Source organism: Pezoporus flaviventris, unplaced genomic scaffold (genome assembly GCF_033815535.1).
Source record: "Pezoporus flaviventris isolate CSIRO_AGI_PZ_B2104156 unplaced genomic scaffold, CSIRO_AGI_Pfla_v1 ptg000097l, whole genome shotgun sequence".
Classification (NCBI taxonomy): domain Eukaryota; kingdom Metazoa; phylum Chordata; class Aves; order Psittaciformes; family Psittacidae; genus Pezoporus; species Pezoporus flaviventris.
Genome location: NW_026892645.1, coordinates 4,111,178 through 4,128,914, shown reverse-complemented (window position 1 = coordinate 4,128,914; position 17,737 = coordinate 4,111,178). Strand labels below are relative to the sequence as shown.

At 43.0% G+C, this 17,737-nt stretch overlaps 2 long non-coding RNA genes across 3 annotated transcripts in view; both read left to right on the top strand.

Moving 5' to 3' along the window:
* LOC133281209 (uncharacterized) overlaps window positions 1–17,737 on the top strand; it is a 56,307-nt gene that overhangs the window by 16,729 nt on the left and 21,841 nt on the right. The window lies entirely within an intron of this gene.
* On the top strand, window positions 3,808–6,473 carry LOC133281210 (uncharacterized). The gene is made up of 2 exons (XR_009747429.1): window positions 3,808–3,883; window positions 5,529–6,473. It is a non-coding gene; the product is annotated as an uncharacterized LOC133281210 (long non-coding RNA).

Here is a 17,737-nt window from a genome sequence, read left to right as displayed (position 1 = left end):
GCAGTAAGGAAATCTGTTTGAGTGCTAAGGAAATCACTTAAAGTTATGTATGTCCATCATGGCTAGAAACAAAATAGTGTTCTTCTTTCCTTCTTTTCTTTCATTACTTGTGTATTAATATTACATGTTCAACATCTCCCCCTCTGGAATACAGGTTGCAATCCCTTCCCACTTACAACACCGAGGCAGGCTCCTTTACCAGTGAGCCACTGGTATCTACTAGAAGCATCTAGCACATAGTTTCAGGAAAATCCAAATTCCTATACATATCAAACGAAGAGCTGGTAGAGCATTTGTATGCATTGCTAACTGTTCAACTTCACAAGTTTCGCAAGGTTTAGCTGCAGTCAGCAGTAGTACTTGAAAAAATGGGACAACTCTGCCAGCCAACAAATATTTCATAGGCATAGAATGTTTGCTTGCTGAATGACAGCTGGAGGAAGAAACCTTACACATCCGTGAGCACAGCTGTAATTTCTGTAAGCATTTTAGAACAGTTCAGCAATGAAAAATCAAGGGCTATAGGAACAAGAAGATGAAATATAGCAAAAGGAAATCTCTAGGAAGCCACCTAATTTCTTTTGGATTTACAATTGGATCTTACAATTGGATTCAAAAGAAACCGCAAATGTACATGAAGGTATCAATCTGTATGTGGTTCCTAATGCAGGCAAATTGAATCTGCCTTGGTAAACAAAGAAATGTTTATAGATACTAACAAAAGAGGATGACAACCTTGTGTAAAATGACACAGTTGTCAATTACTATCATTAACTGTACACTGCAACACCTGAAAGAAATTTTCCAGTGTACAATTTTAAGAGCATTGTAGTCAGGAATAGCTGCCAGAATGAATGGCAAGTAACCTGTGCAGGAATGAAAATTGGGTTTTCCTCTGTTCTAAAAAGAATAAAAAAGAAAAAGAGAAAGGGAACAACAGAGAACTGGCTACTTTAACTCAAATAGTTTTTCTTTGAAATACATGTGTAGAGCAGAGGCAGTGATTGGCATGTAAATGGGCATAATTGTGTGACTGGGCTTCATGACATCATTTAACCAAGCATGATGAAATGATGCAGGGTAGGAGGTGGGAATTTTCCTGTCTGGAATCATGTTTAGACTACTAGAGAGGTAGTTCCCCCATTTCTAAATACCATGTCATACCACTGACCTACTGCACTACATGAGTGTGAACCCCATGCAGCCCATGGACTCTGCACAGGAGATGAACAAGACGTATACACCAGGATATTCAAATCCGCTTGCAGAAGTGTTGTGCTGGCAGAAAAGGCAGTAGCAGAACCAGTGTCCCAGTCCTGCTTGGCAGGATTCCCTCTTCTCTTCCCTCATAGTAAAATCAAACTGTTTGTTAAAAAAAACAGTAATATACCAAACCTTAACAATACCCCACAACAATTCCCCAGAGCAAGCATCCCTTTTCCTCTTTCCCTTAAGGGCAATTTATGCAACCTATACCTTGGATGGGACCGCTTCCAACAGAAGCTGAGTTTTGTTTTTACTCCGTTAATCAGGCGTGGCAGGAAACTGTTACCAGTTGTGCACAATGCATCTAGTTTCTTCCCTTCTCTGTTCCAAATGTGCTTGGACTTATTAAGGTACAGAAGACTTTGAGAAATGTGATGTTGTGGGCTTGCCAAAATAAACCGCAAGCAATGATGAAGCAATAATGTATTTAACAAAGTGTCACAGAAAAGACAAGCAGCAGAATCTATTTGCTGGGCTGCTATCTACACTTCACTGTCTGCAGCTGCGTAAAACAGAATCCTTGTATTTACTGAGTATGTTATACACACAGGACTGGCCCATGAATTTACCCACGTTCAGGTGTTTCACCTAGACCCTGATTTGGTTATAGTTCCTTAAATACTGATACTAGCTGTTGAAAATAGGTTGGATAGAGAAATACTTGGTCACATCCATCCTTTGATAACAGTAACAGCTTATTCTTGCCCGTATTATTAGAAGAGGATGTGAGCTAGATGGTGGCCATGAAAGGAAGAAAACCCCGTCAGTTCAAGTGCCATTTCACTTATGCCAGGACTCAAGGCCGTAAACTGCCACTTGCAACAGAATCCTAGGATAAGGCATTTAATTCTCCTTTTGATTTCCTATTTGGTTTTTGTGGCTATTTGTTCCAAAGGAAGATATTGACCTTTGCTGAGGGGCAACCTCATTGCCCTCTAGAGCTTCCTGAGGAGGGGACATGGAGAGGGAGGTGCTGAGCTCTTCTCCCTGGGATGCAGGGACAGGACATATGGGAATGGTTCAAAGCTGCGTCTGTCAGGGAAGGTTTAGACTAGATATTAGAAAACATTTCTTTACCAAAAAGGGTGGTCAAACTCTGGAACAGGCTTCCTATAGAGGTGGTTGACGCCCATACATATCAGTGTTCAAGATGCAATTGGACAATGCTGTTAATAACAAGATTTAACTTTTATTCATGCTGAAGAGGTCAGACGGTGGGACCAGATGATTGTTGTAGGTCCATTCCAACTGAAATATAATACTATCTTCCGTTCTGTTCTCTCCATCTGCCCACACTGCAGTTGGACCATGCTGCTGCGTGTAAAGCTGTGTTGAGGGGACACAGGGGAGAGGTGATTTCACAACTAGCCATAAGGCTGCAGGTGGTACCAGGGCTCCAGACCATATTGCACACAATGTTGTTGGTGATGTCTAGAAATTATGACCATGTCTAATCAGTGAAAGGCAGTTGTGCCTGCTATCTGGTTCCTGGGGCAAATCCTTCACCTCCTGCTGTCATGTCACTGCATCTACACGAGTGAGTGCCCTGCTGCTAGTGCTGGTAATGCCATACCAGTGCTGGAACCCAGGAACCAAGTTTCTAGAGGGAGATAATGATGTCCAGGTCATGGTGCACAGGTCCTTGTAGTGCTGATGCAGAGGCACAGTGAGACACGAATCACCACTTGCTTTGGATATTGCAGTGAGATGAATGGTGCAGCAGGGATTTGAGGGAATGGGCTGAGGAAAGCAAGAAGGACATGTTACTGAGAGAGTATTTAACGTTTCAGTGTGCTGCCTGCTCAGCTGACACAGCAGCATACACAGCCTCCCCTCTCTGCTTGTTGATTTGTTTCCACACTTGGTGTCTTCCCATTCAAGACTGGTTTACTAAAAATCAGATGGAAATACATGTATCTAATTCTAAGAATGTTATTTTTTAGTACAGTGGAGACTGGCTGTCTCTTGCCAGCTCTTGCTATGTTTTGCATTTTGGGTGAGAGATGTACATAAAGGGTCTTGAACAAATAGTAGCATTCTGTTGCATTCAGTGCCCATCTGTAACTCATTTTCAGCTCATTCGAAGGCTTGAACTAATGAGTGTGCTGAGGACACTCAGAGCAAAAATAAAACAAAATTCAGAAAGTTGGTGAAATGCTGTTTTTCTTGGCAAGAGGAGGGAGCAGTGACTACCACAGGGAGATGCCTGGTGAGCACGGGAATCATCCTTCCATCACTGGTGGGTGAGCACCAGTGTGGGAGTGGGACTGAGAAGTGGGCGAACTCCACCTCAGCCCCGTGCTGGAGGAACATACTGCCAGCTACGTGTCATGTGTTGTGTGGGGACATGCTGCCCCTGGGTGCCCTCTCCCACTCTGTTCAGCCCATAACTAACATGTATTCTAATGCTTTCCTTCCATTAACATGTAATCAATAGAGACAGTAACACTGCTTTCCTGAATCTAATGATGCTGCAATATTCTGCAGGGTTATTGTTTACAATATTAGGCCTTAGAACTCTTGCCTTCTTCTTGTTTAGCAAAATCAACTCACAGTGGCGTGCTGTTTCTCAGTTATTGGCATCACTGAACAGTCCATGAGCAGTGGAAATCACAGGGTATATTTTTTCCTGTATTTTTGTTTTTTAGTGATGAGTTCTGCTTCAGTGTAGTGTTTTCCAACTGTGAGCAGCTAAGTGGAGGGTTTGGGATCAAAGAGCTATTGAAAAATGAAAGATTTTCATGGAAAAATTCAAAGCAGAATTGTGAGGAAATGGATGATGGAACAAACAATGATATTTTCAAGGATAAGCAATGGTGATTGCACTTCTCAGCAGTGGTTCAATCAAACTGATAATGATCAGACATGTGTCTGATAAGGCGCAGGTCGTTGGAGGAGATTGCAGTGAGTAGGAGCCACTCATATTCTCTATCCCTGCACAGCGCCAGCCCACACTGCTGGAACATCTCCTTCCCCTTGGGGTAGCTGTGGGTGGGAGCTGCTGGGTGTGCTGGTCAAGGTCAAGCACCTCAGAAACTGCCAACTCCTCTGTTGTTGTCTGAGGCTGAGCATGGGGACTCATTGGGTGGTGGTAGTCATAGGGTTGGTATCAATCCTCTTTTGGGTCAGGTCTAGGCCATGGCTCAGAAAGTTTTTACTAGCATCCATTTAATTTAGGAAAAATTAATAACGAAACATAAAACATTTTGTTTGTCGGAAGTGTTGCAAAAACATCTTTAAAAGCATATTTCAAAGCTTTGCTTAAGGAGGATGTGCCATGCTCTTGCCTTTCCTCAGTGGTTTAATAGGATGTGATGAGGATGCTGTCCCTCTCCAGCCTCTGCTAGAATGATAGAGTTACCTGACTGGATAGTAGGAGTTTTTAAAGTGTTCGAAGTAGGGGCAGGCTGGTGACCAAGCAAGGTTTAAAACTTATTAGGCTGTATTTCTCTACTCTCCAAACTAATGAAAGTATTTCTTTGCAAAGAGAATTTCCCTGCACTCCCAAACAAGTGTTGCAAGAGAGTATTTAAAATATTGCTGTTGCTGCCTTCTAGCACTAAACCTAATTAACTTTCTTTCATGTCTTGGAGGACTGCACATGCTTGTTTTCAGGAGGGTGGCAACACACTGGCACTGCCAGGAGATCTGTGTCAATGTGTGAGGTACCTCTGCAGTAAAAAGCAAATGACAGTCAGAAGTTGGTAGCTGGTGCTTATAATATAGACCCAAGAAGCTAAGATTGACATTTGCTGGCAGCAGGTTTGTTGTGGTTAAATATCTTTTTTCTTTAGCCAAGGAAAAATACTCACACAAAAATTACTTGATCCACAGCAGAAGAATAGGATTAGCATCAGGAAGGGGTGTCTGGTGGCAGGCCTCCATGGCACAGGCCTCCGTCCCTGAATGGGATTCATTCTTCCCCAGCTGAGCCGGTGGGAAGGTCTTGCTCTTACAGGAAAGTGCACAGACTGCTGCAGTGGTGTTGTTTTTGCTCTCATGTTATGCCCTTTTGCAGGGGTCAAGAGTTCTTCCATAAAACTCACTCTAGGCTATAGGTCCTAACATAAGTAGCCTATGTTGCCTGTCCTCCCAGAAGGGATCTTATAGACGGGGTGCTGGAGCCCTCATGAAATGCTTGTCAACCCAGCACTGTTTGCTTATTCCAGGTTCACTGGAAGGAGACCTCACTTCACTCTTCAGCCTGTCGTGGCACAGGTCTTTTTTCACTCATTTTCTCTATCCCTTTTTTTTTTCCATAGCCATCTCTCAGTGAGATCTCTCCAGCATCCAGCACTGCCAACCAGCTCTTCCAGGCTGTGCAGTCTGGCACAGAAAGAGACAAAGCCAGCCTGAGTCATTTACAAAAACAGGGTGCCGCCCATTATTTGAGCAGGCTGGAGTGGACTGCTGCTGGGAGATCTCGAGTGCCAAACAATAAATGAATCCTCTCCGGTTAATCGTCACCCTGCCAATGAGACGGAGGTTGGTTGCTCTTGCAATGAAGGACAAAAGTCTTTTCTTCTGCTCTTTGTTGCCTGTAACAAAGCTGGTTGGATGCAGCTGGGATCAGGCCCACAGCTGATCCTCCTCTCCCCCGCCCCTGGGCCATTCCTTTCAGCTCAGCTGGGGTAGCCGGGACAATAGGGAAGCTGTGTTTGCTGCATCTCAGGATGTTAGGTCTATAGTTTGGACAGCCCAAGAATATGTGTGTATTCTCCCCATTGATGTTCAGGGGCTTGATACCTCTTTGTTTAGTTTGCTTTATTGAAAGGTAAAACGGAAGAAGGGATAATGCCCTTGCTTAGAAATATAGATGCATGGTGACATAAAAGGGATGAGAAGGGAACATTTCAGAGATGAGACCTGAATCCACGCTCCTTGGAGTGGGGAAGCAGTACAGGAGGGAAGCAGTTCTACCAGCTGTGCTGCCCCGCTGCAGGATTTCCCCAGGCAGGATCCTGGTCCATGTTCAGATAACAGGCTGCGCTGGTGTAAGATGTCGAGATAATCTGCCAGTTCCTCCTGGCCCCTGGCAGGTAGCTCTCCATGCAAGAGTGAACAGGCCAGTCTGACTCAGCTGCAAACGCACAAGCCATCAGAAAATGATGATCAGAAAATAGTGCTCTCCATTTTCCGGTGTTGGAACCTTGCTTCCCCGATGTGTTTGATGTCGGTGCATTCAAAGTACAGGATAATTTTTTCCACTCTCTGTTTCTGTATTTTTGTGGTTACCTTTCTCCCAGCTTGGGAGCCAGCAGGCAGATCCTAGCATGTCCATTTTCTACCCACTAGTGCCTCAGCAAGAGATAGAGGTAGCTGGGCAAGCTATGCCTGTCTCGTTAGGACCTAGCCTTGTTACCTGCTTCCCTACATTTCAGCATGCTGGGCCTTACAGGAAATCACCACACAGTAATTTATTTCCGTAAAGCATACTACTACAAAAAGCATCCCAGCATCTAGCTACCTTTCCCACAGTTTGTCATACATCGGTGGCTAAACTTCATTTTTTCTGCATACCACTCAAAGAAACTGTCTGTATTTGCATGAAAACTTAGGGTACAATGCCCAGTGCTGTGGGTTAAATAAAATATGCCCTTTTCCAGATCATATCCAGGTAGCTGAAGAAGGGTCAAACCTGCAGTGCTCTCCTTCCCCTTTCTCCCTGATACTGAGTAACTGTTTTCATGCCTTGTGTGCAAAGCATAGCAGAGACTGATAAGCATCTCTAAAAAGATCATTTAAGTTGTATTTACCTATGCACACAAATAAAACTTGAGACTACACAGGCAACATCACATTCTCTGGCATCTAATGTTAAACATATGAATGGCTCTTAGTCCATTTACTATTTTGGAAGAATGTATTTCCTGGTTTTCCAGGTGTCATTGGAGTATTGATAGTTATTGTGTTCTATCTGCATATCAATGCTTGTACTCCCTCGGCAGAAGATGCTCACCTAGAAGCCTGCAGAAATCGAATACATATTCAGGACTCAAAACAATTCTTGCCTGATGTATTCAAACACAGCAGCAGAATTTCATCACCTACCTCACCACCAAATTCTTTTCAGATCTTATCTTTTCCAGTCATAAGCTAAAAAAGATGCATGATACAATATCCTACCAGTGCTGCAGGGGATGTGACTCCATAGGTAATTTGTGAGATAGATGTTGGGAGTGTCCCTAACTAAAATTGTTTGAGGATAAAATTACTGAGCACAGTGCTGAAATGGTGGATCACCCACTGGCCTGGTCTAGGATTTCCAGAGGGCTTCTAGGATCTATGTGCCAAGCTACTACTGAATATCAGTTAAAACCATGTTTCTAATTCAGTTCTCTGAAACTCAACTAATCCTTCCTATAACATTTCTTTCAGCTTTTGGATGGTTGATTGCATTAAAAAACCTATAGACTTTGATCATAACAGGCAACTTTGCTTTAGCAACCAAAGTACGAAACACTGATAACTGGGCTGACCTGTTTGCCACCAAGAGTGGCAAACCTGCTGTACAGAGGGTAACTAGATCCAGAGGAAAGTCTTGTGCCTCTGTGCCTAGTCAGCTCACACTATGTGGATGCTCAGTAGAGAGCAGGAAAGAGAACATGTCAGGCCACAGGCAATTTTATTTTCCATACGGTGTTCTTCTGCGGTTCTGCTCTGAGGATTGAGTGGCAAGAGAGGAGGGGAGGGTTGGAGATAGAGCTTGTGGCTGTAATCTCAGTTTTCACTGGAGCACTGAACAGGTGGTTATTTTAAGAACCAATCTCTTCTTAGGGTGTGCTTTCTCACTGTCTGAATAATGCTAGTTCTCCCCTAGCTTTGCACTGAATTCACAGATAACTAGGACTGAAAACTGACTGAAAACCACTCAAAGTTTGCCCAGAATCCAGGGAAGAAAGAGTCCATGGAAGTATTACAAGAAAGGAAATATTTTCTGTACGGGAGAAAAAGGTTGTGCTGGGTTTCACAGCAAGCTCAATTAAGTGCCACATTTGAAAGGTTCATTTATTTTCAGGTTAAGTGGAACATTATGTTTTTTCAGATTCAAGGTGTTCCCATGGCTCAGCTCCTTACCTATGTGTTGTCCCCTGTTTGTTTGCCAGCCACGTAGTTTTTTGAGCTCCTTATCCTCTTTAGCCTCCAAGTGAGATCACACACAAGAGCAGGATGTAGTTAGTACAATGGTAGCATGCTTTATTAGAATTCCGTATGTGCATAAAAAATTCACTGTGGTTGATTAGAACATAGTGCTTTATAGTTCTTTATTGCAACTTAAAACTTTATTCAAAAGACACTTTTGAAAGGGAGAGAGATTATAGCTACTGTCTATGGCATCATCTAGTAACACTTTATTACTAGTGGATTATATACAATTCTTCATAGAAAGTTATTAAAGTATAAATTGCTCTTTAATAGGGAGTTATTAAACCACACAAACCAGAACCTTAATGGGATATTTTTGCAAATTAATATTTCAAATAAATATTTGAACTATTTATTATATATATGCTACTGCACCTTTTTGAATGGAGGCAACATTTCTGAAGTTTAGACTCTTTTAAACCATTGAATTGTTTGCTGTCTCAGTGCCATGTAAAATAACATGTTGCAGGATCGAGACCATTGCTCTGACTTCCTTAGGGATACTCCACTGTCCCTATGATTTCCCTTCAGCTTTGTGAGGTACTGGAGAAGCCACGTGGCTCAGCTTCATGGGCTCAGGTGCTGCTGGCAGCAGAGCCACTCCTGAGTGGAACAGGGCACAGTCCAACTATGCATTTAATAACCAGCTTCATAAAGGGCATTGCAGTCCACACAGAGCCACAGGCACTGCTAGCACGTGTATCCAGGCAAACAACTAATAACAAATCAAGAGACAGAATACAAACGTGTCATATTTGCAGATGTAAGTGATGGTGGAGAATACTGACATGGCAGTTTAGATGGTAGCCCAGTACTTCCTGAAAAATCAGATACTTCACATGTACTTCACTTTTAATGCAGATCGTTCATCTAGGAGCAGTCATCATAGATTAGATCACTAATGATATAATGTGAGTCTTTCTATTCCATCCTTAGGGTGCCAAGAAACTCCTACACGCTCTTACAGTGCACACAAAAAAAAAAGTAGTGATGTCGCAGTACCACACTGCTGTAACACAGGACTTGAAGTCAGAGCTCCCAGATGGCAGCAAAGGTATTATGTAGGGGTCTGGTATATCCCTGGAAAGGGCAATAGGTTAAAGTGAGATGTCATCTCAGTCACCTCCTTGGAACAACTTGTCCTTGTGTGTGACATGCTGCATCTCTTTCTGGCCTGGAGGATGCAAGTCCTGAGTGCTTTCCAAAGCACATGGGACTCCTGGGCATCCACAGAGCATGGTGAGCCAGGCTGTGGGCATGGCTGCAGGCACCCCACAGGCATCGTCCAAGAGCAAAAATGATGCCATTAGCAGGCATAGCAGTTTGCTTGCTGCTACACATCCTGTAATCCTTTGGGAAGAAATGCAGTAAAAGTTATGATAGTGAGGAACTGGAGATTAACTTCTCTGTTTCCAAAAAAAGGCTCCCTTCACTAATTGCAGCTGAGAGTATTCCTGACAGCCACACAAATACCCAGTCTCGTCTGAGATTTTGACATGCTTTGGCCTCAACTGCATCACTGCATCACATTTTAATAATCCAAAGTTTGAAAGAAGCAAAAAAATAACCTACTTTGATAATAGAGCGCATTATCTTCTTAGCACATGTGAAGGGGACGGGCAGGTAGGGTGTGTTTAGTCTCTATGCCAGTTTAGAATGAATAAATCTAAAATTTCTTGACAACAAACACTGCAGTGCAAGAGAAAATACAAATATTTATGTGGGAACTCTGTGGAGAGAGTATGGACACTTACACATGGACATGCCCCCGTTTTCCCCCATTTTACTCATGGAGACTGAGTATATGGAAACAGAAATTTTATTCATGGCTCTGAGTGGCACAAGGTGTTTGAAGCGAGTATGATGTGTTTGATATGGTTGAACAACAACTTTGTTCATCAGAACTGCATTTCTAGAGACATCACAGGCAGCAGCTTCTGAGGCAGGATGCATATTGGCTGACTGATGAGAGAATGCAACAGATCCTGGAACAGCAACGATCAGTCAGCCGTGTTACATGGTACGTGCACTTGCATTTCTGACCTCAGATCAAAAACTAATGCAATAGTGGAAAAGTTGTGTGAAGAACATAGTTCAGATAGGGTCTGATCAGGGGTGGGATTTTGGGAGCCACCCTTTGTCAGAGGTACTCCATCCAGCAGAGAAGCCAAAGGCTGCTTTCTTACCAACAACACTGCAATACTAACATGAACAACTTCATCAGATGCTGCTAAGTATGTGGAGAGCTTAATGACCATACATACAGCAAGTCAGAACATCCATTTTGAGGCATGATTCTGGTACCCCCAAAATGAATTATCCTGGAGACATGCTGTTTTCTGATGTTTGAACAAGAGCCAGGCTTACCTGTATTTGCTTTGATGTGTTAGAGCTTTGATACCCACATCAACATGAACTCAAATTACAAGAAAAATTCGGAGATTCTTATCGGCTTATTATGGCAGCTATTCATAAAAATCTCTGATAGAAAGAAGTGCATATGTGATGTTTATAGACACTCATAGAAGCACGGGCAAGGGGACGACAAAGGTCTGATGCAAAATAGAGTTGCTGATGACAAAAAAACAAGCAGTACCATACCTGCATGTAGGAATGATATAAATTATGACACTTGTGAATCCCTGCTCCAGATCTGACTGCTGCTCTGGGAATTGCCATCTCTTTCTGGCCACCACAGATGGCAATGTGAGTCTTTTTAACAAAAAGGCAGGAAATGGCAGTTGGTTTCCTGACAGAGCATCGCCGACATGGCCTGTGAGCTTGGGACCTGGTCACTTATGGTTGCTTACAGAAGGACAAGGTCTCTGGTACAGATTTACTTTCTGAGTGTAGGTATGCTGAGGGAACACCAAAGTCCAAACCCTCTGGTTTCTTTGTGATACTGATAAGAGGCAAGAGTTACTGTCTGAAATTACCTGCAGAAAGCATTTTCCTGAACTTGAGTTTTCCAGCATCAGTAAGGACAACAGAGCTGTCAGGCCCAGAACTGCTGAAGAGCAGATCAGTAATACCCCTTCTCCCAGAAGACACATGAAAGGAAAGCTAAAGAACAGTGTGAGAGGGAAGGGAAAAGAGCCACTGAAGAAAGGCAAAGGATGTTCACAGGCTGAAGAGTGTTAGCAGAAGTGACCATATGAAAGTGAGCTAGTTGAGTCCAGCAGTGGTGTCTCTACTACCAGCTTGGCTCTCCAAATTTTGTTTTCCATGTTAAACAAAACCTTCCTTACAAATTCCCCCATCGTTGCTCCTCCTGTGGTTACTTCAGTGAGTGGATCTGTACCGGAGGGACCATGCTTGCTAGAGAGGGAGCCTGCTTGCTGCCATAAATATTCTTCTCATTGCTGCATCAGGAGGGAAAGGACTTGCCCTGAATTCTTCCAAGCTAATTATCTGGAGAATGAGCTCACACAAAAGCCAAGCTGTGCAAGAACAGGAATGTGCCAGTGATCCTTACTTTGCAGGGCTGAAGGGTTGGAGAGAAGACTGTGGAACACAGTCCTGCCCTCCATCAGCATCCACAGAATTGACCACAGGGTCTTTGAAGGCATTTTGCATAACTGGAGGGCAAGGTTTTCCTTCTGCTGGCCACAGTGTTTGTACAAGAAAGACCTGCATGTCTGATGGAGAAGAAGAGAATATTTGTACCTCATATATTGGAGAGATTGTTCAAGCACAGTTAATCCTTGTGAAAATCTTGCTCTGAAATGCTGCCAAGAGCAGTGGCTGTGTTGTTATCTGCCATGTCAATGCCAGTCTGTGAGCAACGGCTTCTGGCCACATAGCATGTAACCTGGGCATCTGGCAAAAATAGCGGGAAGGTTTTATTCCAGAGGGACACAGCGGATTGTGCTGTTAGTGCTGCCTGTTCCCCGTTCATCTCCACCGCAGGCATTCTCTGATTTATGCTGTGTAGCTGTGGACATGCTGGTTTCGTGGTGTCCTACAGGTGGAGCACATGGGGCACTGTTTTCAAGTCTGCCTTACCTGGAAAACCCTTTCACGCTGGATCTGCATCTATTTTATCTCACTCATCATTTTGTTGATCGCAGTGTGCATCCTATATTCATAATCCACTGTATTCTACATAGCTCCAAGCCAGGTCCTCCTCAGCCTGCTGCTACCAGATGGGATGCACTGGTAAACTCTGCACATCTCAGTGACAATGCACATCGCTTAACCTTTATGTTTCATTTGTCACGCTTTTAAAAGCCATAACAGGTCTGAAATGTAACTGATGTGCAGGCTCAAGTATAGGTGGGAAGATGTTTGATTCTGCTGCAAAATTGGAATAGAAATGCCACAAACACCTTTTGATTTTCACACATATAAGGCATCGTTCACATCACAGCCATGCCAGGCTCAGAAAGATAAAACATGCTGTTTTCTTTTTAAACTGGTGCTTCCATTCCCCCCTCCACTAGCCACCCATACAGTCCTTACATATAAACTTCATTTCAACAAATGAATACTTTTAATTCATTAAACATTTCCCTGCCCTTTCTATCTGATTGGAATAACCATCTATGCTCTTTGGCAGCCTTTCTGAAAAGAAATGCTATTCCCTGAATCATGGTGCCTGTAAATGCCTCCTCTGATGGGAGCCCATCACACATTGGGCAGGCAAGACTTCTCTGGCAGTTGCTGCAGGACTTAACTCCTGAGTTAGAGGCTCAAGGGGAACATAGTAAGGATTTTTTCTCTAATTCTTTCTATACCTAATTTATAACAGAAGTCTAAATACTTGTGTGTTTAGATTCAAGTTGTTGTACAGTGTATTAGATGGGTTGTTCATAGTTCCTATTTTTAGGGCCCATTTTAGGGTGCTGTCCTGTTTGCCTGGAGCTTTGTGACTCAGCTCTGCTCTTTCTCCTGGTCCTGAGCTGATTTCATCTTCTAGGAGGAATAGCCTGGGCACAGCACAGGAAGAGTGACCTGGAACCATGTGCCCAGTACCAAGGGAAAGCTCGGGCACCAGTGCCACGAGGGCATCCTGTTAAAGACCATCACTGTGGCACCAGCGTGTCACTGAATAGCCAAATGAGTAAGGGAAAGCTGACTCTTACTGTTTCCTGGGAAGCTCTATACTAGATCCAGCCTCCATGCTGCCCCAGATAATGATCTAGGTCAGACTTTGATTTGGCAGAATAAGAGATGGATATCTTTTCTTTTGGAGGAAATGAAGAATAAGAAATCCTCAGGTTGTCAGAGTGAAGCGAGGAGAGTGCTTTTTATATGGCTGCGAGGCAGAAAAGAGACAGGAAATTCAGGACAGGTATCTGGAACATACCACGGTTTGGCAAGAGTAGGTTTTGGGGAAAATAGGTCTTATTCACATATTCTTAATCTTATTTCAGAATAATAGAATGATTACATAAAAATGTCATGTCAGGGAAAAATTAGATTTAATTTAAAATGATACTAAAATATTAATGTTACCATTATATTTTTATTAGTAAAAGCTTTAATCACTCATATATGCATTGGGTTCAAAACTAACCATTTAAGACTTTTTTCCAAACCTTTGCAAAGTTAGCTTTGCATTCCAGTCTCTCAGGTTTTTCACTAGAATAAGAAACCCATTTTCCTCCGGTGTTATAAGATAAAGCTGGCAAATCAAAATAATGCTGATAGATAAAATATTATTCCATTGCTTTGAGTAAACCTGTTTGGTCTTTATCTACTTGGTCTGTGGAGGTTTGTTTTTCTTCCTGTGGTGTAACTGTTGCTTTTGGTAGAGAAACACAGATATTCCAGACTTGCACATACCAGCTCCAGCTTACAGAAACTCCTGTCTGACAGCTAATTGAGGCATTGCCTTGTTAGTAGCATTAACAGGAGTAGCACAGTCTTCCTCACCTCTGTGGCATGGCTCGTTTTGGAGCAGGTAAATTAATGTAGGGAAAAGCAGTACTCAATGAAAAGAAGGAATGAATCTAGATGGGTTTGTTACAAGGCGTAGCAGTTCTGAACTGTTAAGTCCTGGGTGGCTGTAGATGGGTTTGGATGTCCTGGCTCTTCAGTGGTGCCCCTTCAAACATCTGAATGCTGCTGCATGTTTTGAGTAGATTAGGAAAGAAAAACGTAGAGCATTCTTTAATGGAAGCTGAAAATTGCTGAAAGCAGTATAGGTTTGGTGTGCAAGTCTGAATAATAGTTTGAGCATGTGAATTAAGGTCCAGAAATTTACTGTGATGCCCTCAGGGGCATGTCTTTGCAGTAGCTCTATGTAGAGATAAGCGAGGTACCATGAGAATGAATTCGTGCTTTTTGTAGGTATGGTAATTTGGGCTAATTAGGGCAGGCTCAGCACCACCCTGGTGAAGAACAGAAAGCTGTACAGAAATTCAAAGGAACTAAGCTGTCAACTTCAGTGAGTTCTTCATCCAAAAGACCTCACTCACAGTCAACCATGGAAAAAAGCTACTTGCACAGGCAGGCCATCCTGAAAGCATCCAGATCCACGAGAAACTATTTCAGTTCTGAAGAAGGTGAGATGTTTAGATCTTCCTGCCAGAACTCCCCGGTGCTGCTTGCAGGGTGTGCTGGCTGCTGACAAGCCCCACAGTAGGAGAACTGCTGCCCAGTGGACACCCCAGAGCCTTGCAGTCCCCAGAATGACTGTCTTGTCCCAATGGAGACAGAGAAAAATGGAGTTCACTTCTCATCTGTTCTGTCCAGCAGTGCTTGGCTGTGCTTCCAGCAGTACCTGAAAGATGAAAGGCGAAGATCTGCCCTTGGTTGCGACACTTTCCTCCACCCCAGCCCAGCACAGACATCAGTAATGCCCCCTGGGGCTGCCTGAATCATCGCTGCAGCACCAGTATCTGACACTTTGCTTTGCAAAGCATTTGCTGTTTAATGCCTGTCTCTGCTCCAGTTCCCACTTTGTTGAATGATGAAACCCTGCACAACATCAGCCTGACACGGCTCCTTTCTCCTGGAGAGGATTCATTTACTGTATTGACAAAGTTGCCAGGTATGTGGAAGGGGAAGGGCTAGGGCTGTGCTCACATGCTCCGAAAGCAGTTGAGAAACCTGAAAACACAGCACAATCTGATGTAAACAAACAAGTTCTGCATATTCTCCTTTCCCAAATATTCAGAAGTCTTAAAAGAATTGGGCGTGTAATTGAAAGTAGCCAAAGGCAGCTTTATCCTGTGCTACCAGCACTTACGCAGCTGATCACCCAAAGTTTCACTTGGCAGGTTGACAGGGTTATGCATTTTCACATGGGTGAACAGGTCTCTAACAAAGCATTGCAGCGCGACCACCACAAAAAACCACATCGTCTTGTTCCACTGATCCTTATTTCAACAGGCTGGGAAAGAGAATTTCATTCTTTCTTTGCCTTGACTTACCATCAAGCCCCTGATAAAACAGCCTTCCAGCACCAGAAGCCTATTTTCATTTACCTCTTGCGTCTCACGTTTTCCTTGAGAGACAATAGGAATGGTCTTTCCTGTGTAAAGTCCCTTGTGCTATTTTCTGTGTTCTTGATGTCATGGGATCCCACTGCCAGGAAAGGATCCAGAACCAGCAGCATTGTGGAATTTGGAAGATAATTTATCCAGAAATTTGGCACTTGAAGGGGATGCGATGGTTCTGAGAAACGAGGAGCATTTCCTGCAAACCAAAGCACTCTCGTAGCTACTGCTCCAGGGAATGGTGCTGGCACTGATGCCAGAATACCAGGTCGGCTTCCCTGCATGCTAAGACCTGCACTTTTTTCTCTTATGGGACAGAGAAGAAAATCATTGCATGAAAGGAAAACTCAGTAGGCAACACATTACTGAACAAACCAATGAAGAAGAGGCTGTGATGAACCTCTTCTAGTTCTGCATTGAGAAAAAGGAGAAACTGGGACCCTTCTACCATGAGAATTCCTTTCAAAAATTCGTGCATTTCCCATCTTTTGAGAAAAATTCTCACTTCTGATTACTTTGTTCCATGCTAAAAGTAATTTTTTTTAACTGAAATGCGGCAAGATAACCAGAAAAGTCCATATTATGGCCACATACTACATGATACTAAAATCTGACACATTTTTCCACCAGTGTCACCATTTTAATTCATTTGTCTGCTGTTACTCTGCGTAACTTAGAAATACCTGAAAGTAGAAGAGTGGGTGAATGTCCTGAGGGCTTCATCCTAGAGAAACCATGTGAGGTGCTGAGTTCAGGCAGAAGAGAAATTCTCCTGATGTAATTCCTATTAAACCATCATTTTAAAAAAGAGGAAAAAAGAATACAGAAATCACCTGTGGGAAAAGCCTTTTTATTCAGAGGGAAAAAAAGGTGCTTTCTTTCAGCCATTGCTCTTGTAAGAGACAGAAAAGTCCACCTACAATGCAAATCATATCTCTTACCATCACCAGGAATGAGTGCATTTCTGGTTCCTTCTGCGGCAAGCTTTGACGTCAAGTGGCATTCCCAGCATGGAGACAAATTTATTTATTCATTAATTTAATATATTCAATAAACCAACCAGCACACAGACTTATTCTTTACAAGTAATTAGAATGTATTACAAGCATACAAATGTGCCTAAGATTGAGAACTTGGGTTATAATCTAATGAAAATATTGTCGCTGAATTAATTTCCTATGTGGTGCCAGAGCCATGGAATAAAAAGTATATTGAAAGTCTTCAGAGACCTACTGTCAACAGCCTAGCACTACCTCTATTTTAAGCTGGAGAAGATTAGATTTCAAAAGCCTGTTCTTTTTCATGCATGTTCTAGTTGTCTTACAGGAATCTTCTATGCTTGAAAGGTTTCACCAGAGTTTCAGAGATTAAGAAAGTGAAGAAGTGGGCAATTTCTGCTACCAATGTCATTCAAATGCATTAGTCTCATAAAAATTCGGTTCAAATGCAAACTTACCAGGAACTTGAAGCAGTTAGTCATCTGTGTGCCAAGCTGCAGTCTTGTGAGCTGCAGATTGCATCACTGCAGCAATGAAGAGCTGTACTACTGGCTGCAGACCTGTGTTCCTTCTATCAGCTCTGCAGCAGCAGAGTGCACCAGCAGCATACAGGAGGTCACTGCTGCTTCAGTTCTGCTGAAGATAATCAGATTTCTTACTTTACTACCATTTTCATTTCCTAAGCATTTTTCAAACTCAGTGAGAAAAGGAATATTTTAAAGAATGGGACATGTAATCATAATAGCACATACCAAAACATTTGGAGAGAACTGGGACACAGACACAGGCTACATTTGCTGGTGTTCTTGGGAGAACAGCTCCAAGCAGAAGGAAGAAGCATTCATGAAATACAGCTGTTGAGACTCATTCTTTGACTTGCTG